The sequence below is a fragment of the Triticum aestivum genome, chromosome 2A, assembly GCF_018294505.1.
Source record: "Triticum aestivum cultivar Chinese Spring chromosome 2A, IWGSC CS RefSeq v2.1, whole genome shotgun sequence".
Classification (NCBI taxonomy): Eukaryota; Viridiplantae; Streptophyta; class Magnoliopsida; order Poales; family Poaceae; genus Triticum; species Triticum aestivum.
The window spans coordinates 657,905,717-657,931,529 of record NC_057797.1 but is presented as its reverse complement, the minus strand read 5'-3'; positions in this window follow the sequence as shown (position 1 = coordinate 657,931,529).

Here is a 25,813-nt window from a genome sequence, read left to right as displayed (position 1 = left end):
CAAAGGTGGTCTTCGGCTGCCAAAAGCTCTAGTGATGACACCATCTTGGGCTCCACGGTGACCTCCGTCTTGCTGTTCTGCTGGTCTTGGTCTCATTGCACTGGAATGGTAACCTTTTCCTGATGCCTTTGCCTGTGCCTCCCCCCTTTGCACCAAAGGGGAAACAAGGACGCTGCGTAGGCCGGCGCCTGCCTGGCGCCCGCCTGGTCTCGATCGTCATGGCTTGTGTCACGTGCTCCTCGCGAGGTACCCCTGCCTTGATCTCTCTGCCTCCTCGCGAGCCTACCTGATGAGGCTGCCTCTGAGGAAGCTTCTGGTCATCTGCCCCGCGAGGCTTGGCCCCTCGCCAGGGTCTTGAGCTTGAGCTGATGAAGATGGGCCGCGCTGGGCCCCCACTTGAGCTACGCTGCAGGCCGCGGGCAGGAAAGTCTGGGGACCCCCGTTCCCTGAATGCCGACGGTAGCCCCGGGCCCAAGGCGCGCCCGGGCTTGGCCTAGCAGGGAAGCGAAGGGGCAAGCGTGAAGCGCCACAGGCCTAACAGCCTGCGGCCTTGGGCGCCATGTGGGGATTGATTGGACGTGGGTGTTTGCGCTTCCCACAACGCTTCGGCAACTGTCCATCTGACAAAAAAGGTGCCCGGGCCAGACTTACTTGCTTTGTTCTTGTTCGCCTCGCCCCAGATCCCCTTTCTCGCTCTCCTCCTTCTTGCTTCCGAAATCCTCCAGATCTGTCTCAATCCTTCTCGCCCGGCACGCCATGGCGCCTCGCAAGTCCCTGACCGAGGCCTGGTACTCGCCGGCCCTGGATTCCCCGAACTTGCCGGAGAAGAACTTCACCCTCACGCGCCTGATGACGGTGGTGCAGGGCAGCAAGGGGGCGACTGTGCTCAAGGCCGGCTCCGACCAACCTGAAAGTAGGGGGAGCACCTTCTATCCGCTTTTTGTGAGCGCCATAGTCGTCGGTCTGGTGCCTCCTTTTTCTAAGTTCTTCTTTGTTGTTCTCCGCCAGTACAACTTGCAGGCTCTGCATCTCCACCCCAACTCTGTTCTCCTCATGGCAATTTTTGCTTACTACTGTGAGGCTCATGTCGGGTAAAGCCCTCAGTGGCTTTGTTGCGCCACTATTTTTCCCTTCGGGTTTCTGGTGGCCATGTCTCCCCATGTGCGAGCTTCATCGCATACTCCAATTCCAATGCTATCTCGAAGCCTGGGAAGAGAATCGAAGGCTTTCGGAGCAAGTGGGTCATGATGGACGTCGGGCGCCTCCACCCCCGTCTGGTGTTGCCTACGGGGCAGCCCAACGCTGTCGACCCGTGGTCCCACGCGGAGCTCGCCGACCCCCGTGCGAGGGCGGTGCTGAAGAGGATGAATGCGGACCTGAGGCCGAGCAACTTGGGGATGGCGAAGCTGACTGGAGCCACGCTCCTGAGGGAGTTCTTGGAGCACCGGGTGGCTCCACTCTAGGAGCACTCGCTCCCATTGTGGAGGCTTGGGGAAGCGGACGCCGCCATGCGCCTAAGCTCTGAGGCCCTGACCAATGAGAATCTGGTCGCGGCCCTCCATTCCTTGGTTGGGGGAGATGTGGCGAAGCCGATGGGCGCCCCCGTCCCCCTGTTCCTTCGCGATGACTGGGAGCAGGTGGTGAATGCCATGCCCATCTTTAATGGCAATGGGCTGGTGCCCGCGGAAGCTCCCGAGGGTCTTGCGGCGTTGGCGATGGTGAACGTGTCCTCCGACAGCTCCAGCGAGAGCGAGGGGGAAGAAGAGGCGGAGGAGGAAGAGTCTGACTCTAAGGCGACTGGCGAGGAGTCGAGGGAGTCTGTCCCTCGGCGCAGGTCCCAGGTCCTCCGCTCCATGCCTGGATGACGACGAGGCCGGCGCTAGGCGAGAAGGGGAGGACTCTCCCTTGTCCAGCCCTCCTGACGTGCCTTCTTCTTACGGGCCTCCCGAGGCTGACCCCAGCTGCAGGCTCTCGGGCTTAAAGTTCGGCCGGAGGTTGCTTGGGTCCACGAGCGACGACCAGTAAGTGCTCGATTCGTGCTTTGCTTGGTTTCTGCCGCCGAGGCTTGACGGCTATATTCTTTTGTCAGGCTGGCGCCTACGGCGAAGAGGTTGAAAGGGGCTTCTGCGGCCCCGCTTGGGGCGAGTCGACCTGCCGGGATGACGCCTTCATCCACTGAGGGGAAAGACGGCGCGGCTCGCGCCTCCCCTGCCCGGTCGTCCTCGCGAGGCCGACTGGGACGCCTCGGCGAGGAGTCAACCCCCGTGGCTCCGCTGACCCTGGAGTCGACTGCGCTCGATGCTGCAGCCGGGGCAGCCAAGGCCCAGGGGGTCCCTTCCTGCCAAGCCGTGATCATGCTGCCGTCTTCTTCACCTGCTCTGCCGGTTCCCGCTTCTTCTGTTTCCTCTGCCGTCGTGCTGGACCAGGTCGCCAGCGAACTGAGCCAGCTACGGGAGGATCTTCTGAGCGCGGACCCTCGCCTAGCGGCTGGGCGCCTCAGGTTAGCTTCTGGCTGGGCCTGTTTCGCTGCCTCCATCCGAGCAGCGCTGAGCCAGGCCGTGGCGGCCTCCGAGGGGGAGAAGAAGGCCGCCAACCAAGCCAAGGCCGCTCGCGACGCTGCCCTGGGCGACGCCGAGGCTGCCAAGGCTCGCTGCGAGGTGCTGGAGACCGAGCTGCAAGGCCTGCGTGACGAGATCACCAAGGAGGTTCGCGGCCGCCAGGAGAAAGAGAAGGAGATGAAGGCTCGGGAGGCTACCATCAAGGACCGGGACGTCAAGCTTGACGACCGCCACGGCCGGTTGGAGACGTTGGAGCGGTCGCTGAAGGCGGAGAGGACCGAGCTAGACGCCAAGGCGAAGGTCCTGGCGGAGGATCGGGTGGCCTTCGTGAAGATGGAGAAGAGGGCTCGTGCCGCGCTGAAGATGCTTTACGAGAGCGGCTTGGAGGAGCCGCTGGCCGGTGCGGAGGACGACCCCGCCGAGCTGCTTCCCTACCTGGTCCGTGTGCTTGAAGATGTCATAGACGGCCTTGGCCCGACGACCGAGGCCGAGGCGCGTGCCCTGTCTTCTGCGGCACTGACGCATGTCCTCAGCCACGTCTACCTGTGCGACCCCGACGTCGACTTCGATAGCCTGCTGGAACCCGTGAGCGGCGACCTTGCCGCTGAGGCCGTGAAAGGCTGAGCCGAAGCTTTGCTGGGGAGGTTCCGCGCCTTCAGCGTCTTGCCCGGGCGCGTTGCCGCTAGCTCCGCGGCCCTAGGAGGCGGGGTCGCCCAGCGCGGCTCCCCCACAGCCAGCGACGCCACTTAAGAGTGATCCCTTCGCGGCTTCTGTCCTGTTTTTATTCCTGCAACATGCACCATGCCTCGCGGAGGCATTTAAACTTGTGTTTGACGTCGTGAAACAATCTATGGCTTGTAATATTTGCTTTGAATTTCCTGGAATTTGCATTTTTCTCCCCTACTTGCTCGCGCTCTACGTCGGCAGGGCCCGACCCCGCGCATACCTCACCCAGCGTTAGCCCCGACCGGAAACTAGGACGGGACTAAGGAGTGAGGGGCTACGTGGCAAGTTAGGCTCCTAAGTCGCGATGCTCAGAAGTCCCCCTTGACGCACAAGCAACAAGTAGGAAAGGGGGAGCGAGGAGTGGATTGATCGTTCTGCGTCGGCAGGGCCCGACCCCGCGCATACCTCACCCAGCGTTAGCCCCGACCGGAAACCAGGACGGGACTAAGGAGTGAGGAGCTACGGGGCAAGTTAGGCTCCTGAGTCGCGATGCTCAGGAGTCCCCCTTGACGTTCAAACGGGTTTCCATACCTTGGCTCCGCTCGGGGAGGGGCGCGTGACGACCAGGTCCGAGGGACCTGGCTGGGTGGCATGCGTTCGGGCAAGATCCGGGCGTAGCCCCCGTGTCCAGCCACCTCACGCGGCGCTCCCGAGGGGAGGCATTGCGATGGTGCCGGACACTGAGCTCTGGGCTCCCTGAGGTTGGTATGGCCGTAGGCCGCCCTCAGTTGTTTATCACCAGCGCGGAGCATAGCGCTTCCGTATGTGTACGGGCAAAGCCACTCCTCGGCAGTGTCGTCAGCCAGCATGGAGCATGGTGCTTCCACTGGTATGTGGGAGGGGGCTCCCCTCCGGGAGGAGCCCCCGGGGCGTGTACAGCCCCGCCCTGACACGTGGCCGGCACGGTAGGGCTAGGAGAGGTGTATCTGGGCACTCGTGAGCCAGCGCAGGACTCATGAGGTCCTACCTCGAGGCGGGTTGCGCCTGGCTCTGGGCCTTTATCAATGGTGTATTCCTGCAGGGTGGTTAGAATGCAAATGCTCTACGTCCTCAGGTCCCGGCCCACGAGCTAGCTCAGCCTCCATTGGTATGACAGGTCGCGATGCCATGGGTCAAGGCCAGGGGGTGAGGGCTGGAGAGCCAGTAAGAGCCCATGAGTCACGATGCTCAGGTACCCCCCTTTTAACGTGCAAGTGCTTTGCATGAAGGCAGAGAAGTCCGCGATAAGCAGCAGGTGACAATTAAGCGCGAAAGAGCAAATTCATTTTAAGTAGACGCGGGAAAAGCAAACGCCGCCGGGCTAGGCCCGAGCAGCTCGGGGATGATGCAGCCCGAGGGGCACCCCCAACAAGGTAAGTAAAGAGCATAAGAAAAACGGATACATGCCGCAGGGACGGACCCACGCGACCTGGGAATGATGCGGCCCTGTGGGCGTTCCCAGCTAAAAACGGGACTTAGAAAGATGTCACCTGGTGCCGTTGAAGATGAAGTGATGCTGAAGAAGCGGGCGATGCACGATGAAGACGTCGATCCTCATGAGCCCCCAGGCCCAGGAACCTCGGGAGGCTCCGGGGCACAGGTGGGTTCTCGAGGGCCATCTCCATCTCCGCCAAGACCGCACGATGCCTGACCTCCTGAGCCTCCAGAATGCTCCTCAGCAGGCGCTGATGAGCGGTGACCGCGTTCGGCAGGCCGAAAGGCATGGGAACATAGCTGTGAGGTGGACCCTCGCAACGCCCCACGCGTGAAGGCCAGAGGCGCTCTGGAGATGCGGCTCGGTTGAGCCCTGGCACGTCCATGCAGATGCACAGCCCACCATCCTCGCCTGGATGTGGCGCTACGGTGGGCAAACGGCGGCTGCCGCGCATGACTCTCGACTCCTGTAGCTCCTGGGTGTTTCTTGCGATGAACTCCTGAGGGTTTGGTCTTCCTTGCCTTGTATCTTCCTGAGGGAAACGTACCTGGAAGCACCCCTCCAAGTGGTGCCCGAGTGCCTCCCTCGCGACCTTGGCAAAGTCAGTGGCTCTCTGAGAAAGAGCCCCCGAGCCTTGCCTGAGGAGGGTGCCGGGCGTGCCTTCCTATGCGAGAGAGGGTGGCGCTCCCTGATTGGGCACAGATCCTGATGCAACACCCCCGGAGGCGCCTGCCTCCTTATGGCTTGGGTCAGGAGAAACCTTCTTCTTCTTAAGGGCCGCCTCGGGAAGCCTTCCGTTCCCGCGGTCCGGGTCTTCGATTGCTGTGGCTTGGAACGCGCGCTCAAGTGAACACACTGCGTCCCTTTCTTCACAGGGTACGGTGATGACTCCACCACTTCCTGCCATCTTGAGGACATTGTATCCATGGCGAGTCACCGCCATGAATTGGCCAGGGCTGGGTACCCAAGAATGGCGTTGTATGGCAGACGGATGTGGGTGACGTCGAAGTCGATGAGCTCCGTGCGGTAGTTGTTGCGCTGTCCGAAGGTGACTGGAAGGCGAACCTGCCCTATGGGAACAGTGGAACCATTAGTGACTCCTGAGAAGGGCTTGGTCGGCTAGAGCTAATCGTACGACACTTGGAGATTGTCGAACGTCTTGACGGACATGACATTGAGTCCTGCTCTGCCGTCAATGAGGGTCCTGGTGACCTGCACGTTGCTGATGACTGCGGAGCAAAGCATCGGGAGGACTCCGGCCATTGCCATGCACTTGAGCTGATCCGCTGAGCTGAACATGATAGCGCATGCAGACCACCTGAGAGGGCGCGTGGCCTCAAGCTTGGGGAGGAGTGCATTCACCTCACGAGCAAACTGCTTGAAAATGCGCTGTGAGGCTGGGGACTGCGCGCCACCCAAGATGCAAGCAATTGCACGCGGCTCCTGGAAGCCCCCAGCCCCCTGGTCTTGATGTTGGTCTTTGTTCCTCCTTGGCGGTGGCGGCAGAGGAGGAAGGCCTGCGTTGCCATACGGGCGATCCTCATGAGGCTGATCTCTCCAGCCTCCCTCGCGAGGCTAGCCATGCCAGCGATCCTCGCGAGGTCGGTCACGCCACCCTTGCCGAGGGCCACGGTCTTCCCATCGTCCACCACCTCTTCCTCCTCCTCGGCCATAGCCCCTGTCATTGCGCTCGGGGCGTCGGCCGACACGTCCATCTCTCACGGCCCCGAGCTCTTGACATTCGTTGGTGTTGTGGGTGTGGAGGTCGTGGTACACGTAGTACCGGCTACCCTTGGATGACTCAGGCTGATCCCTGCCTCGCTTGGTGTCTGGTTCCGCTGGAAGCACGACAGCCCCCTTGCGCTTCACGTCCTTGGCCTTGGGCTTCTTCTCTTCTGGGTCGGCAGCCGGGAGTTCGAGGAGGGAAAGGCACCCTTCCTCAGCCCTGGCGCACCTGGTCGCCAAGTTGAACAGCTCCAGGGATGTGCACAGGTCTTCATGGATTGCTAGCTCCTCCTTCATCTTGATGTCGCGTACGCCATTGGAGAAGGCCGAGATGATGGATTCTTCAGTCACCTTGGGGATCTTGAGTCGAGCGTTGTTGAAGTGCTGGATGTATTTCTGCAGGGTTTCCCCTTGCTGCTGCTTGATGCGGTGCAGATTGCTCATGACCGGGGGCTGGTCGCGAGTGCCCTAGAAGTTGGCGATGAAGCGAGTGCGCATCTCGTCCCAGGAGGAGATTGTGCCAGGAGCCAGGTGCGGGCCCCGTCCTTGAGCGCCATGGGAAACCAGTTCGCCATGACCCTTTCGTCTCCGTTGGCGGCTTCGATGCATAGCTCGTAGAGCTGTAGGAACTCCGTGGGGTCCGTCGTGCCATCGTAGTGAGGGGGCAGGTCAGGCTTGAATTTGCCTGGCCATGCGACGCCGCGTAGCTCGGGGTGAGGGCGCGGCAGCCTGCCGTGGCCACCGGTGCCTTTTGCTGGTGCTGGGCTTGTTCCTGGGGATTACCGCACGCCGCCACTTGGAGCAGCGCGGGGTCTTGGCGTGGAGGTGCAGGGACGCGATCTTGGCACGCCGGCGCTGGGAGCGCGCGAGCACCTTCTTGGGGACGAGGGATCTCTTGGCAGCTCCTTTCTTGCTGCGCAGGCGCCGGATGCGGAGGGTCTCGCCATGGGGCTGCGCGCCTTGGAGCCAGGGCGCCTTCTTGGGGAGGAGGTGGTGGATGCGCCTCTTGATCCCCCCCTCCCGCGCGGAATGGAGGATGAGGCAGTGAGAGGGACGACAAGGGGGAGCCCCCTGCGGCGCTGACGAACTCGGTGAAGCGGGCGAGCCAGTCCTCATAGAGGTCGTCGATGGGGCGGTAGTGCAGGAGCTCTCTTGCCAGGAGCAGCGCGGCATGCGCATCCGTGGGGACGCGACGGGCGTGGGACGACGAAGCGGTTGGAGTCAGCGACGGTGTGGCGGTGTGGCCCTCCCGCCGCACCGAAGGATGCTGGGAGGAGGCCTGCTGCTCGTTCCTCGCCGGGTCGGTGGCGGCGTTGGCGGCAGGTGACAGGGAATGCCGAGGACGTTCGCCGACGAGCACCATCTGGGCGACGCGGGTGGCGAGAGCAGCCCGGCGCTCGGCGCGAGCCCGACGAACGTCAGCCATGGACACGACAGAAGATCGTACGCGAACAACGGAAGAAAGATTCCGTCGCATCCCTACCTGGTGCGCCAAATGTCGGATTTCGGGTTCCGGCAGACCATTGAGGTTCGAACACTAGGGTGCGCGCGGAGATCTCTCCCCTACCGATCTACGTCCAATCTCCTTGCGTGATCTAAGCTGGAAACAACAAACAACACAAGGGACACGAGGTTTATACTGGTTCGGGCCATCGTTGTGGTGTAATACCCTACTCTAGTGTGTGGTGTGGTGGATTGCCTCAAGGGCTGGTGATGAACAGTACAAGGGAAGAACAGCCTCACGAGAGGTGTTCTTGAACTGGCGCGATGAACTGCTTGGGTGAGTTCAGTCGCCTCTCTCTCTCTCTTTGCTGGGGTTCTACCAGATCTCTAGCCGTCTCCCTACTTCGTGGTGGCTAGCTCTATTTATAGAGGCCCTGGGCCTCTCCCCAAATAATGAGCGGGAAGGGCGCCAACAATTGGCCATTTTGGAGGGGAACATCCAGTACAAGTTATCCTGACCAAAGGTGGTCTTCGGCTGCCAAAAGCTCTGGTGATGACGCCATATTGGGATCCACGGTGACCTCCGTCCTGCCATTCCGCTGGTCTTGGTCTCGTTGCACCGGAATGGTAACCTTTGCCTGATGCCTTGGCCTGTGCTTGCCCCCTTTGCACGAAAGGGGAAACAAGGACACTGCGCAGGCCGGCGCCCGCCTGGCGTCCGCCTGGTCTCGATCGTCATGGCTTGCATCACGGGGTCCTCGCGAGGTACCCCTGCCTTGATCTCTCCGCCTCCTCGCGAGCCAACCTGATGAGGCTACCTCTGAGGAAGCTTCCGATCATCCGCCCCGCGAGGCTTGGCCCCTCGTGAGGGTCTTGAGCTTGAGCTGATGAAGATGGGCCACGCTGGGCCCCCACTTGAGCCACGCTGCAGGCCGCAGGCAGGCAAGTCTGGGGACCCCCGTTCCCAGAACGCCGACAGTACCCAACAAGACTTATATCAGAACTATCTACATATGCATCAGTATCAACAAAGGGGGTGGTGGAGTTTAACTGCAGCAAGCCAGCTTTGACTCGGTGGCTATCCAAAACTATGACTGCAAGTAACTCTTTTGAGGTGGCGCACACGAGTCCACATATTCACCATAACAATACACCACTATGGATCCGCTCCCGTCTCCCTACGAGAAGGCCATCCATAGCACTCACACATATCTTGCGAGTTTTAGAGTATCCACTTCAAGTTATCTATGAACTGTATAGGCAACCCAGAAGTCACTTACCGCGGACGCGGCTATTCGAGTAGATCATTTATAACCCTGCATAGATGTACTTCTTCACACATGTTTCCACCACTTAGCGTCTGCACACGACATGTGCTCGACATACTTCAAGCGAAAGCCGACGTGGGTGTAGACCACGACCTGACTACCCACACAAGTCTCTAGTCCAGGTTTATCGCCTATTCAGGTTCCATCCGCGAGGAGATCCGGCCGGGGTTTCGCTCACAGCCCCAAATGATGTGTGCAGGGTTCCCAAGACACCAAACGAGCGCCCGGTTGATAAGTCTCCAATGTATCTATAATTTTTGATTGTTCCATGCTATTATATTACCAACCTTGGATGTTTTATATGCATTTATATGCTATTTTATATGATTTTTGGGACTAACCAATTAACCTAGAGCCCAGTGCCAGTTTCTGTTTTTTCCTTGTTTTAGAGTATCGCAGAAAAGGAAAATCAAACAGAGTCCAATTGACCTGAAACTTCATGGAACTTATTTTTGGACCAGAAGAAGCCCACGGAGTATCGGAGTTGGACCGGGAGAGTCTCGGGCTGCCCACGAGGGTGCGGGTGCGCCCACCCCCTGGGCGCGCCCCACTGCCTCATGGACAGCCCGGAGGTCCACCGACGTACTTCTTCCTCCCATATATACCCACATACCCTAAAAACTTCGGAGAGCACAATAGATCGGGAGTTCCGCCGCCAGAAGCCTCCGTAGCCACCGAAAACCAATCTAGACCCGTTCCGGCACCCTGCCGGAGGGGGAATCCTTCTCCGGTGGCCATCTTCATCATCCTGGCGCTCGCCATGTCGAGGAGGGAGTAGTTCTCCCTCGGGGCTGAGGATATGTACCAGTAGCTATGTGTTTGATCTCCCTCTCTCTCTCTCTCTCGTGTTCTTGAGGTGGTACAATCTTGCTGTATTGCGAGCTTTGCTATTATAGTTGGATCTTATGATGTTTCTCCCCCTCTACTCTCTTGTAATGGATTGAGTTTTCCCTTTGAAGTTATCTTATCGGATTGAGTCTTTAAGGATTTGAGAACACTTGATGTATGTCTTGCGTGGGATACCCATGGTGACAACGGGGTATTCTATTGATCCACTTGATGTATGTTTTGGTGATCAACTTGCGGGTTCTGCCCATGAACCTATGCATAGGGGTTGGCACACGTTTTTGTCTTGACTCTCCGGTAGAATCTTTGGGGCACTCTTTGAAGTACTTTGTGTTGGTTTGAATAGATGAATCTGAGATTGTGTGATGCATATCGTATAATCATACCCACAGATACTTGAGGTGACATTGGAGTATCTAGGTGACATTAGGGTTTTGATTGATTTGTGTCTTAAGGTGTTATTCTAGTACGAACTCTAGGATAGATTGAACGGAAAGAATAGCTTCATGTTATTTTACTACGGACTCTTGAATAGATCGATCAGAAAGGATAACTTTGAGGTGGTTTCATACCCTACCATAATCTCTTCGATTGTTCTCCACTATTAGTGACTTTGAAGTGACTCTTTGTTGCATGTTGAGGGATAGTTATGTGATCTAATTATGTTATTATTGTTGAGAGAACTTGCACTAGTGAAAGTATGAACCCTAGGCCTTGTTTCCTAGCATTGCAATACCGTTTACGCTCGCTTTTATCATTAGTTACCTTGCTGTTTTTATATTTTCAGATTACAAAAACCTTTATCTAGCATCCATATTGCACTTGTATCACCATCTCTTCGCCGAACTAGTGCACCTATACAATTTATCATTGTATTGGGTGTGTTGGGGACACAAGAGACTCTTTGTTATTTGGTTGCAGGGTTGCTTGAGAGAGACCATCTTCATCCTACGCCTCCCACGGATTGATAAACCTTAGGTCATCCACTTGAGGGAAATTTGCTACTGTCCTACAAACCTCTGCACTTGGAGGCCCAACAACGTCTACAAGAAGAAGGTTCTGTAGTAGAAATCAAGCTCTTTTCTGGCGCCGTTGCCGGGGAGGTTAGCGCTTGAAGGTATTTCTTTAGATCTTGCAATCGAATCTTTTTGTTTCTTGTTTTATCACTAGTTTAGTCTATAAAAGAAAACTACCAAAAAATGGAATTAAGGTTACCTCATATGCTTCATCTTTTTAATATCTATCATGAAAATAAGGATTCCGATAATTGTGCTCAAGTGCTAGAATAATAATGCATTAGAATGTTTGGCACTAAATATTTGAATGATGAGCATGATTGCAATGTTGTTAGTATGAATTCCTTGAATATCCATGATGCTAATGATATGCAAAGCCACAAGCTTGGGGAAGCTATGTTTGATGAAGATGATCTTTTTTGTCCCCCAGGTTTTGATGAGAAAATTTATTATAATGAAAGCATGCCTCCTATTTATGATGATTATATTGATGAAAGTGGATTTGGAGAGGTCATGACTTTATTTAGTAAGGAATCCACTATTTTGGAAGAGGTTCCAATTGATTATGAGAACAAAGTTGCTATCTATGATGATTATTGTGATGACTTGTATGCTATAAAGAATAATGACATCCATGAAACTTGTCATCATGATTTTAGTTTTCAATTGGATTATGCCTCACATGATAGTTATTTTGTTGAATTTGCTCCCACTACTATTCATGAGAAGAAGTTTGCTTATGTGGAGAGTAATAAAAATTCTATGCTTGTGCATAATGAAAATAGTGCTTTATGTGATAGTTATATTGTTGAATTCATTCATGATGCTACTGAAAATTATTATGAGGGAGGAACATATACTGGTAGGAATTGCAATAATACCAAGTTTCCTCTCTATGTGCTTAAAATCTTGAAGTTATGCTTGTTTTGCCTTCCTATGCTAGTTGATTATTGTTCCCACAAGTTGTTTGCTCACAAAATCCCTATGCATAGGAAGTGGGTTAGACTTAAATGTGCTAGTCATATTCTTCATGATGCTCTCTTTATGTTTCAATTCTTATGTTTTATGTGAGCATCATTGAAATCATCATGCCTAGCTAGGGGCGTCAAACGATAGCGCTTGTTGGGAGGCAACCCAACTTTATTTTTGTTCCTTGCCTTTTGCTCCTGTTTAGTAATAATAATTTATCTAGTCTCTGTTATGATTGAGTTTTTATGTTTTAAGTAGTGTTTGTGCCAAGTAGAACCGTTGGGAAGACTTGGGGAAAGTCTTTTTAATCTTGCTGTAAAAAACAGAAACTTTAGCGCTCACGAGAATTGCTGCCATTTTTATTTGGAAAGTGCTATTTAGTTAATTATTTTTGCAGATTATTAATAGATAAATTCCTCACGTCCAGCAATTTATTTTAGAATTTTTGGGGTTCCAGATCTTGCGTTAGCTACATATTACTACAGACTGTTCTGTTTTTGACAGATTCTGTTTTTCGTGTGTTGTTTGCTTATTTTGATGAATCTATGGCTACTAAAATAGTTTATAAACCACAGAGAAGTTGGAATACAGTAGGTTTAACACCAATATAAATAAATAATGAGTTCATTACAGTACCTCGAAGTGGTGTTTTCTTTTCTTTCGCTAACGGAGCTCATGAGATTTTCTACTTTAAGTTTTGTGTTGTGAAGTTTTCAAGTTTTGGGTAAAAGATTTGATGGATTATGGAACAAGGAGTGGAAAGAGCCTAAGATTGGGGATATCCATGGCACCCCACGATAATCTAAGGACACCTAAAAGCCAAAGCTTGGGGATGCCCCGGAAGGCATCCCCTCTTTCGTCTACTTCCATCGGTAACTTTACTTGGAGCTATAGTTTTATTTACCACATGATATGTGTTTTGCTTGGAGCGTCATTTTATTTTATTTAGTTTTGCTTGCTGCTTGAATAAAATACCAAGATCTGAAATTCTTAAATGTTAGAGAGTCTTCACATAGTTGCATAATTATTCAACTACTCATTGATCTTCACTTATATCTTTCGGAGTAGTTTGTCGTTGCTCTAGTGCTTCACTTATATCCTTTTAGAGCACGGTGGTGGTTTTATTTTATAAAAATAATTGATCTCTCATGCTTCACTTATATTATTTTGAGAGTCCTTTATAACAGCATGGTAGTTTGCTTTGGTTATGAAACTAGTCCTAATATGATGGGCATCCAAGAGGGATATAATAAAAACTTTCATATAAGTGCATTGAATACTAAGAGAAGTTTGATACTTGATGATTGTTTTGAGATATGGAGATAGTGATATCAAAGTTGTGCTAGTTGGGTAGTTGTGAATTTTAGGAATACTTGTGTTGAAGTTTGCAAGTCCCGTAGCATGCACGTATGGTAAACGTTGTGTAACAAATTTGAAACATGAGGTGTTATTTGATTGTCTTCCTTATGAGTGGCGGTCGGGGATGAGCGATGGTCTTTTCCTACCAATCTATCCCCCTAGGATCATGCGCGTAATACTTGGTTTTTGATGACTTGTAGATTTTTTCAATAAGTATGTGAGTTCTTTATGACTAATGTTGAGTCCATGGATTATACGCACTCTTACCCTTCCATCATTCCTAGCCTCTTCGGTACCGTGCATTGCCGTTTCTCACATTGAGAGTTGGTGCAAACTTCGCCAGTGCATCCAAACCCCGTGATATGATACGCTCTTTCACACATAAACCTCCTTATATCTTCCTCAAAACAGCCACCATACCTACCTATTATGGCATTCCCATAACCATTCCAAGATATATTGCCATGCAACTTTCCACCGTTCCATTTATCATGACACGTTCATCATTGTCATATTGCTTTGCATGATCATGTAGTTGACATAGTATTTGTGGCAAAGACACCATTCATAATCCTTTCATACATGTCACTCTTGGTTCATTGCATATCCCGGTACACCGTCGAGGCATTCATATAGAGCCATACTTTGTTCTAGTATCGAGTTGTAATCATTGAGTTGTAAATAAATAGAAGTGTGATGATCATCATTTTCTAGAGCATTGTCCCAAGTGAGGAAAAAAAGAGAAAGGCCATAAAAAAGAGAAGGCCCAAATAATAAAAAAATGAGAGAAAAAGAGAGAAGGGACAATGCTACTATCCTTTTACCACACTTGTGCTTCAAAGTAGCACCACAATCTTCATGATAGAGAGTCTCCTATGTTGTCACTTTCATATACTAGTGGGGATCTTTCATTATAGAACTTGGCTTGTATATTCCAATGATGGGCTTCCTCAAAATGCCCTAGGTCTTCGTGAGCAAGCAAGTTGGATGCACACCCACTTAGTTTCTTTTTGAGCTTTCATATACTTATAGCTCTAGTGCATCCGTTGCATGGAAATTCCTACTCCTTGCATTAACATCAATTGATGGTCATCTCCATAGCTCATTTATTAGCCACATTGATGTGAGACTTTCTCCCTTTTTGTCTTCTCCACATAACCCCCATCATTATATTCTATTCCACCCATAGTGCTATATCCATGGCTCACACTCATGTATTGCGTGAAGATTTTAAAAAGTTTGAGATTACTAAAATATGAAACAATTGCTTGGCTTGTCATAGGGGTTGTGCATGATGAGAGCATTCTTGTGTGACAAAAATGGAGCATGACCAAACTATATGATTTTGTAGGGATGAACTTTTTTTTGGCCATGTTATTTTGAGAAGACATGATTGCTTAGTTAGTATGCTTGAAGTATTATTATTTCTATGTCAATATTAAACTTTTGTCTTGAATCTTATGGATCTGAATATTCTTGCCACAATAAAGAGAACTACATGGATAAATATGTTAGGTAGCATTCCACATCAAAAATTCTGTTTTTATCATTTACCTACTCGAGGACGAGCAGGAATTAAGCTTGGGGATGCTGATACGTCTCCAACATATCTATAATTTTTGATTGTTCCATGCTATTATATTATGAACCTTGGATGTTTTATATGCATTTATATGCTATTTCATATGATTTTTGGGACTAACCTATTAACCTAGAGCCCAGTGCCAGTTTATGTTTTTCCTTGTTTTAGAGTATCGCAGAAAAGGAAAATCAAACGGAGTCCAATTGAACTGAGACTTCACGGAACTTATTTTTGGACCAGAAGAAGCCCACGGAGTATCGGAGTTGGACCAGGAGAGTCCCGGGCTGCCTACAAGGGTGGGGGCGCGCCCACCCCCTGGGCGCGCCCCACTGCCTCATGGACAGCCCGTAGGTCCACCGACATACGTCTTCCTCCCATATATACCCATATACCCTAAAAACTTCAGAGAGCACAATAGATCGGGAGTTCCGCGGCCAGAAGCCTCTGTAGCCACCAAAAACCAATCTAGACCCGTTCCGGCACCATGCCGGAGGGGGAATTCTTCTTCGGTGGCCATCTTCATCATCCCGGCGCTCTCCATGACGAGGAGGGAGTAGTTCTCCCTCGGGGCTGAGGGTATGTACCAGTAGTTATGTGTTTGATCTCTCTCTCTCTCTCTCTCTCGTGTTCTTGAGGTGGTACGATCTTGATGTATCGCGAGCTTTGCTATTATAGTTGGATCTTATGATGTTTCTCCCTCTCTACTCTCTTGTAATGGATTGAGTTTTCCCTTTGAAGTTATCTTATCGGATTGAGTCTTTAAGGATTTGAGAACACTTGATGTATGTCTTGCGTGGGATACCCGTGGTGACAATGGGGTATTCTATTGATCCACTTGATGTATGTTTTGGTGATCAACTTGCGGGTTCCGCCCATGAACCTATGCATAGGGGTTGGCACACGTTTTCGTCTTGACTCTCCGGTAGAATCTTTGGGGCACTCTTTGAAGTACTTTGTGTTGGTTTGAATAGATGAATCAGAGATTGTGTGAGGCATATCGTATAATCATACCCACAGATACTTGAGGTGACATTGGAGTATCTAGGTGACATTAGGGTTTTGATTGATTTGTGTCTTAAGGTGTTATTCTAGTACGAAGTCTAGGATAGATTGAACGGAAAGAATAGCTTCATGTTATTTTACTATGGACTCTTGAATAGATTGATCAGAAAGGATAACTTTGAGGTGGTTTTGTACCCTACCATAACCTCTTCGTTTTTTCTCCGCTATTAGTGACTTTGGAGTGACTCTTTGTTGCATGTTGAGGGATAGTTATGTGATCCAGTTATGTTATTATTGTTGAGAGAACTTGCACTAGTGAAAGTATGAACCCTAGGCCTTGTTTCCTAGCATTGCAATATAGTTTATGCTCACTTTTATCATTAGTTACCTTGCTGTTTTTATATTTTCAGATTACAAAAACCTTTATCTAGCATCCATATTGCACTTGTATCACCATCTCTTCGCCGAACTAGTGCACCTATACAATTTATCATTGTATTGGGTGTGTTGGGGACACAAGAGACTCTTTGTTATTTGGTTGCAGGGTTGCTTGAGAGAGACCATCTTCATCCTACGCCTCCTACGGATTGATAAACCTTAGGTCATCCACTTGAGGGAAATTTGCTACTGTCCTACAAACCTCTGCACTTGGAGGCCCAACAACGTCTACAAGAAGAAGGTTGTGTAGTAGACATCACTAGTACACCGTGCCACGGTGTATCTACCGCATCATAGCCCACCCCTAAGGTCAGCGCTACGCACGGCCTCCAACACATATCCTACAAACACCAGACAGTAGTTGCAACTCCTAGACAGAGGACAGGGGCGGTTAATAAGTCGAGCGGGGTCATATTTCAGGGCCCAACGTGTGGTAGTAGTTGTTCATGGATCAAAAACACAGAACTCAGTTCCTGAGGACGGTTTCAATGAGACAAGCCACCATGTACTCCTACATGGCCTCTCACCACTACCTTTACCAAATCGTGTTCACACACTTAGCTCACACACAATAGGACATGTTCATCACCATTCCAATTCATCCCCGATGAATCAGACCTGACTCAAATCTAAGCAGTAGCAGACATGAAAAACAAGCATGAATGAGTAGGCACATCAGGGCTCAAACAGCTCCTACTCATGTTAGTGGGTTTCATCTATTTACTGTGACAATGACAGGTCATGCAGAGGAAAAGGGGTTCAACTACCGCAGCATGTAACAGTTGAATCGTTGTTGTCCTAATGCAGTAAAAGAGAGCAGGAGCGAGAGAGTGGGATTGTATCAGAATGAACAAGCGGGTTTTGCTTGCCTGGCACTTCTGAAGATGATATAGCTCTTCACCGGTGTCATCGAACTCATCGTCGGAACATACGTCTACTGAGGGGGAACAACCACTGGTAAAAATAGAAAGAACACAATCAATGCAATGCACAATATGATGCATGATCATGACATATCGATATGTTGTGATTTGAGCTAATGCAGCTAAGAATAGAAGGGTCTGAGTTGATTTGAACCAAAGGTTCAAATTCAAATTCGAACTAAGAACTTATAAAGTGCATTATCATATTTTGATCTAAACAGCAAGGTTAAGTTGTTTAAACATGCATGGAAATGGTATAGATGGATAGATTGGATTTTTCTGATCAATTTTCATATATAATTTATCTTATTTGGAGTTATAGATAATTTTCTATGATTTTTAGAAGTTTAGGACTTTTTCTGAATTTCTTGAATTGTTTTAATCCAGAAAATGGTTAACTGCATCAGCATGATGTCAGTGTGACATTAGCAGGTCAAAGGCGCCAGCCCAGGTCAAACCTGACGGCTGGGACCCACATGGCAGCGTCTAACTAATTAACCTAAGTTAATTAGCTCTAAACTAATACTAAACTAGACTAGTTAAGGCCCTGGGCCCACATGTCAGTATTAACAGGGCTAATTAAGTTTAGTTAGTGCTTAACCTAAATTAGCAGGGGCTTGGGCCCACTTGTCGGTGACCTAGGAGAGGTCAAACAGGGGTTGTCGGTGTCAAAACCGGCGGATCTCGGGTAGGGGGTCCCGAACTGTGCATCTAAGGCGGATGGTAACAGGAGGCAGGGGACACGATGTTTACCCAGGTTCGGGCCCTCTCGATGGAGGTAATACCCTATGTCCTGCTTGATTGATCTTGATGATATGAGTATTACAAGAGTTGATCTACAACGAGATCGTAGAGGCTAAACCCTATAGGCTAGCCTATGATTATGATTGTTTGTATCTCTATCGACTAGCCTGGCCCCAGTTTATATAATGCACCAGAGGCCTAGGATAACAAGAGTCCTAGCCGAATACATCGGTGGGGGAGGAGTCCTTGTCTTGATCACCAAGTCTTGTGGAATCTTCCTTGTATGCGGCAGCTGTCCGAACTGGCCCATGAGTATACGGCCATGGGGGTGCTTGTCCCAATCTAACTGACCGGGAGACGGCGTGGTGAGTACCCCCCTAGTCCAGCACACTGTCAGTAGCCCCCTGAACCGGTCTTCAAGTTGGGGACGCTCCTCAATTCTTCTGAACTGTTCTTCATCTTCGGTCGTCGGTCTTGAAAACTGGTTCAACAAATCTTCTTCGATCTTGAGGATCACCAACGTGCATTTGAAGAGTTTATACGTCGGGTATCCGAGGAGCCCCTTTAAGTTTTTGGCCTTTATCAATGCCTTGTTATTTTTATGCCACTCATCGGGTTTGAAGTTGTTCCTGGGTGGCAACGCCCTCTTGCATCCGAGCTCCAACTCCGGACTGCATTCGAGGTATCTTTTGTAGATGAGCACCAACGCCGGACCACTTCCGAGCTCCAACGCCGGAATGTATCCGAGCTCCAGCGCCGGACTATGTCCAAGCTCCAACGTCGGACTGTATCCGAGCTCCAATGTCGGACTATATCCGAGGAGGCAAAAATCACCTTGGTTCAAAAAAGTTGAAGGAGTTTAGCCGAGCTTAATGCCAGAAATGCTCTCTATGGAGCCAGCCACTAGCGCCCGAGCTTTATGCCAGACTGCATCCGAGGTGGTGCACCACCCCAACTGTGGGCCGATTTTTGGTCAATATTTTTTATTGGTGCAATTTATTCTCTGCCGAGATATATAGCTAGTAGCCCTCAAGATGTGTATCGGTCTAAAACCCGAGATGCACCTGAAGGATGACATAAGACCGCTGATCCTAGTAGCCGCTGAGACTCAGGTTGATTTGGAAAATCGGTCTGAGGATCAACTCCTAGCTCGGTAGAATACTTCGGGACACAAAAAGCGGTGTGCAGAGTCCTCGAGACTCAGGTTGGGTGCGGCCGACCAACCTGAGGATCATAATCTTCTCAAAAACTATATTGCACTTAAATTTTCTGCACTGGATTGCCAATGCAGTAGCCCCCGAGACACTGGTCGGGTGGCAACACCAGATCAGGGGATCGATACGCCCCTTTAATATTAGTAAATGATAAGCCCGAAGCCTAGTAGCCCCCGAGCCTTAATGCGGGCATGGGTGGCCGAATTAAGGATCGATATCCAGAGTAAAATCACAAATTATGTGTAATGATTCTATGTATCCAAGTACTTTACATCATTAATGCTCGGATCCGCATTGTACAAAACTTTGTTGACCGACCATCGGCTTCCACCTCCTCGGCCAGTAGCCGAGGAGTGTTTGTCCTACTTTATAAAGCCTTTATGAGGGCAAAGATTTACGACAAACAAGGCAATCTGGCCATACGGTTTTATAAACAAAGGTACGCAGAGAGATATGTTATATTACTGTTTAACATAAGAAATGTCTTCCAAAGAAAATAGTCCCGCTATCGGTTCCTTTCTTTGGGTTGTCATGCTAAGCATGATCATGAAACCTCAGCTCTAATGTAAGAGCAAAATATTGAGGATTTTGTTTGGGAGGCAGTTACTAGCCCCCGGTAGTGTTCGGCGACAGTCGAGGTCAAGCCGTAAACACTTCGGCCAATGTTATGAATGGCCCGTCATTTAACACAGTCATCGGATCGCTGACCAGTTCACGCTTATTGTGACAGTCAGTTTTCGGCTTTCTCCACTAAGGTGCTTAACCATGTGAGCTGGAAGCACAATCGCAGTGGTTCTCCCTTTGCACACCTAGCCGAACAAAGCGGAATGTAGGAGGCAAGCGCAGGAGCCGGGCAACCCAACTATTGACCGAAGACACAATTCGAAACCGATGCATATTTAGCAATATCCGAGAATGTTTTTGCCGAATCTCTAAAGGTGTCCGGCGTTGCACTGCGTGACTTGTGCTGAAAACACACAAATAGTTTAAAAGTGCCATAAGCTTGGAAAACCAAAAAACGTTAGTAAAAACTTGATGTCCGAACAAGATCAAGTGTTCGGTGCCAATCCTAAAATTGGTCTTACTTTTGTGCTTCTGTCGTGCATTAATATGACACATCTGATCTCAAGACTTCAAGCGGGTCAGCCTATGGTTGCAACCTCCTACCCTGAAGGCGGAGTGCTGCTCATTAGACCAGTTTAGCGAATTAAACTCGAGCAGTCACTAGAGAGAAAATGGGTTATCTGGCTATTGACCACACACTCGTGTCGAAAAAGGAGTGATAGAAAAAGATTTTGCAACGACTAGGCAGAAAACACATTTACTATAAAACAACTCCTATAGATTTTAAGAGCCCCCAAGTGACTTGGGTAAAAGAATTTTATGTATAATGATTGTATGTACCGAAGTACTTATATCATATCTGTGTTCACCCGAACTTTAAACGCGTCTTAACCGACCGTCGGCTTCTTGTTATGTACTCCACCTGTCGAGAATACCAATGATGTTTCCGATAACCAAGCAATCAGTCCATAAGGCTGTAATAGACAAAGCGCGCTCAGGGAACTTATGCTATATTACTGACGAAGTGTAAGAAGCATCTTTGAAGAAAATAGTACCCTCACCGATACCTTTCTTCGGTTGCTCATTGTTACTATGAGACTTGTGCAATAGATTTTTTGTACTCACGAGTTCTGTTGTGTGCCGACCATGATTGAAAACAATAAGAGCGCTAGATTTTGGCTTCACCCAGTCTGAGGTACTAACTCGGATGACCCGGTAGTAACAATCGCAGAGGTGCTCCCTTTACTCCCTAGCCGAACAATCGAGAACGTAGGGTTAAGCACAGGAGCCAGGCAACCCAGCTTGCGAATCGCTTAGGTCAATATGGTGCATATTGTGGCATAATACACGAACAAGGAACGAAGCCGTACAAGTATAATCATATGCAAGAGGAAAAGCTCCATCAAGGGAGCCCCCAAATAAACGGGGCATTTGAATATGCGCGTCACAAACAAAGTTTTGACAAGGAACTTTGTCACAAACAACTTTGTGCCGAAAATTATAATGCTTGGTCGAACCGGACAAAATTTAAAACTAGAAGTTTTTGAGCATTAAAGCAACTTAGCTGGTTAATGTGCTCGGTGTTGATGACGCGATTCGGGCTTGTGGCGGGACGAAGATGCCCATTGATCTGTGACAGATCCGACAAGGTTCGTAGTCCTCGACATGGCCGAGGTTCCAGCCCCCATGCCCGAGGTGTCCGAGCAAGGAGTTCGGCACTCCGGAGTAGTGACCACCTAACGCAGTCAAATTCGATTACCTGCACACATAAAACAGTGCGGTCCAGGAAATAATAATAATGTATATATATAATCCTTGCATAATTGCTTTACGCAAAAATAATTTATTTAAAGAAATGTGGCCTGGCGCTGAAGCCAATGTCGATGTAGGGCGTCAGCGTGATGCAGTGATGGCGTGACACAGCCTGAATTTGCAGGGCGGTCCGGGCTCCGGATGCAGCGTTCGCCGAACTATGTACGGAAACTGACCGAACCACCACGCGACCATTTTTAATGTGGCCGCGGTTTGATAGACCTGTGTACAGATGATGGAACAAACCAGAGTAATAATTCCTTAAGAAAAATAAACCCAATAAGCAAAAATTGTTAGGATTAATAGCACCTGGGTTATTTGTTGTAGCATTCCGAAGAAAAGCGACTCCCAAAATCGGGAATCGATCCGCACACCCATTGCCTGATGGGCGATAAAGCGATGGCCTGGTGATGCTGGCAAAGGTTGGCTTGCTGAGGCGAAGCCCTCGGTCCAGCTAACGTGACGAAGCTGGTCGGCTGGTGACGCCGAAGTCACCGGAGTATGTTGATGAAGAAATAGCCAAGTCCCTGGTCTAGCCGAGGTGACGGAGCAGACCGGTGAGGAGTTGTTGTAGCTGCCATGTCAGCCGAGGTGTTGTAGTAGTTCGGCGTGATGGACATTGGCTCGAAGAAGCAACAGTGCGGCCATGCCAACCCATGTCGTAACTTGTGACGCGGCCAATGCTGGTTTGATGAAGCGACCATGCGGCGATGCCGGTGTGCCTGCTCCGTGTAATCCGTGGGGAGGCGATGTTGGTGATGATTTATCCTTGGCGATTCCGAACTCTTATTCAACTCGCCGAGGTGAGGATCCGAAGAAGTTGAGCTCGGCTTAAAAAGCGACGACATGTCTAGCGCAGGTCGGCAGTCGTGGAGCTATATTGCCGGACTGGTTTGACACCAGCATGATGACGAAGATTACCTCAGAGGAGGATTAAAATTTTATGGGAGCGTGTTAAAAACAACGCACAATACCTTAGAAGAAAATTCCTTTTAAAAAGGTTATCAAATATCATGTTCATAAAGAAACATGAATTCGGGTCGGATCTGTATTCACGCATGAAACAGATCTGAAAAGTGATATACTAATCGGAAGGTTCCCGGAGTTTGGACGGTCGGATCGAGCTGAAATTTTGAGGGGTGGTAGATACGGGAATTCCGCAGAAGATGAACGGTTGGATCTTCCAAAGGACTTCCGAGCTGGGCTCTGGAGACCACGCCCTAAACTCGTCCAGATTCCCATTTGGATTTGACAGGGCTCCGGTATATCATAGGTTGTCAGAGATTCCTCCATCGGAACTCGACGAAATTTTCCAGGGTTGTTGTAGACTCGATTCCACACAATTCCACCGAAGCGATCATTAAAACGACACTCGAGGAGGCAGTGGCGGCGGTTACGCGTTCGCTGTCCTGAAAAACAGTATGGTCGCCCGAGGGCAATGTTGACGTTGAGCCCCCGAGCTCCATGGATGATTTCTCCATGATCTCGATAGAGATTGGAGTTGGTGTTGATGAAGGCCCTCGTCCGAACATGACGATCGGAGGCAGGGCACAGACCTCGGTCAAGCCAAGGTGACCAGTCGAGCCGGTGATGAAGATGTCAACGTCGCAGTTAATCTGCAGACGAGCCATCGATCCTTTTATCGATCACACACTGGAACTCTCAATGAAAGCACCAATGTCGGTGTCAAAATCGGCGGATCTCGGATGGGGGTCCCAAACTGTGCGTCTAAGGCGGATGGTAACAGGAGGCAGGGGATACGATGTTTACCCAGGTTTGGGCCCTCTCGATGGAGGAAATACCCTACGTCCTGCTTGATTGATCTTGATGATATGAGTATTACAAGATTTGATCTACCACGAGATCGTAGAGGCTAAACCCTAGAGGCTAGCCTATGATTATGATTGTTTGTATCTCTATCGACTAGCCTGGCCCTGGTTTATATAATGCACCAGAGGCCTAGGATAACAAGAGTCCTAGCCGAATACGCCGGTGGGGGAGGAGTCCTTGTCTTGATCACCAAGTCTTGTGGAATCTTCCTTCTGTGCGGCAGCTATCCGAACTGGCCCATGAGTATACGGCCATGGGGGTCCTCGACCCAATCTAACTGACCGGGAGACGGCGTGGTGAGTACCCCTAGTCCAGGACACCGTCAGGGGTCAAACTCGGGTCAGTGGGGTCAAACCCGCCGGCGTTGAGTCGCCGGCGAGGCCAGACGCGGTGGAGCAGCGCGGGTTTTCGCGCTCCAGTGACCAAAATGATGGCGGGGGCGTGCTATGTGAAGCTGGGAGTGCCCCGCGTATTTCTGTATGATCAGGACGGCCTGAGACGGCCCGAGCTCGCCGGAACGAAGCTCGCAACGGTGGCCGGTGTTCGGGCGAGGTCGGAATTGATGCTACGATGGACAGGATGGCGAGTGAGTGTGTGCGTTAGGCTCCTAGGGGCTTCCTGAGCATGGTGAGGCGCTCCATTGTGAGCTTGCGTGGCTGTGGCCACGGCTACGCCATGGCCGGCGGCGAGAAGCTCTCGGCCGCAATGAGAAATGGAGCTAGGGGACATGCGTGAGCTTGAGAGAAGAGGGGAGAGTAAGAGGGGCTCACGGTGGACTCACAGAGCAGCTCAATGGGCTCGGGGAGGCTTTGGTTGCCGCAAATTCGACGATAGCTATCCACGGCGGCCGAGGCCGAAGGCGACGATGGTGGCGATGAAGCAGGGCCTCCGCCGTCGTGTAGCTCAGTGGAGAGGACGAGGAAGACGCGTCGGTGCTTCTGGGCGCAACAGCAGGGCGAGGGGTGGCCTGTGGCCGCGGGTACGGCGATCAGCGTCGGCGAGCTTGCTCAGGCACGAGGTGTCAAGCGAGAGAGAGAAGGGGATGAGGACGGGAGAGTGGGCGAGGGGGTCTAGGGTGATGCGTGGCGTCGTCCAGACGCATTGGGGCAGCGGCGGGAAGCAGGAGGTGGCGGGGCGCGTGCTCGTGTGCGGCGCCCACGCACGCGCTGTCCTCCTGGCGGGAGGTAGGTGATGACTGGCGCTGTGGGCTAGTGGGCCGCACAGTGCTGGGCCAGCTACGGCGCCAGATGGGCTGCATGTAAGTTAGGTAGGTTTTCTGCCCTTTTCTTTTTATTTCTGTTTTCTAATTCTTCTGCAGCTTTTAGGGCTTTGTTAAAATACTTAGGCACACTCAAAAATCATGAAACTTGCTCAAGCCCACTATTTGGAATATATCCAACAGTACACATTTAAGTTTATGATTATTTGGACATTTAAAATATTATATAGCATTTAAATGCCCAAATGCAAATAGAGTATGATTTAATTCAGTGACCCTATGGTGTCCTAGAAATATGTGCACCATTTTTGTCAGAGGTTCCAGACCAAGGCAAAGATGATGAACATTTTAGAAGGGCATTTCAGGTTCATTGAAGAATATTTTGGTAAACCCTAGTTGGATTAAGGGGGTGCTGGGGTTTTCTGTCATCCCCATTTCATATTCATTTGAATTTAAACATGATGCACACATGAAGCTAGCCTAGTGCATTGCCAAAAGCTAGGGATGTGACACTTATGAAGTTTAATGATAATGATAATCCTCACAATATGCATCCTAGTCAATGCCTTTATTAGTTTGAAAACTACATTAGGAAACAAGATCACTTCAATGCAAATGTTATGAAACAATTGAAATATAATTACGATATGATTGCTCGCTTGAGTGACTTGTTATTTAGAATATCAAATGATGTTAGAGGTGTTGGAAACCATGCTTCTATGGTTCAAACTCAGTTAGGACAAGTTGCTAAATCACAAAGAGAATTGCATGATGAAATGAATCATAATATGCAAGACTTTGCTTTGAACAAGATTCACAAAGAGCTAACACTAGTGCACATAGTTCTTCTAAAAAGAAAAAGAAAAATGATAGGACTTTGCACGCCTCTAGTGAACATGAAATAGAAAAACCTCCTGATAATGATAATGAAATTTCTATCTCGGATGCTGAAACTCAATCTGGTAATGAACACTCACCTAATGATAATAAAAAAGATAATGATGAGGTTCATGAGACTCTCAACCAACTAATGATAAAGAACCAGATAATGATGTTGAGATAGAACCACCTATTGATCTTGATAACCCACAGCTAAAAATA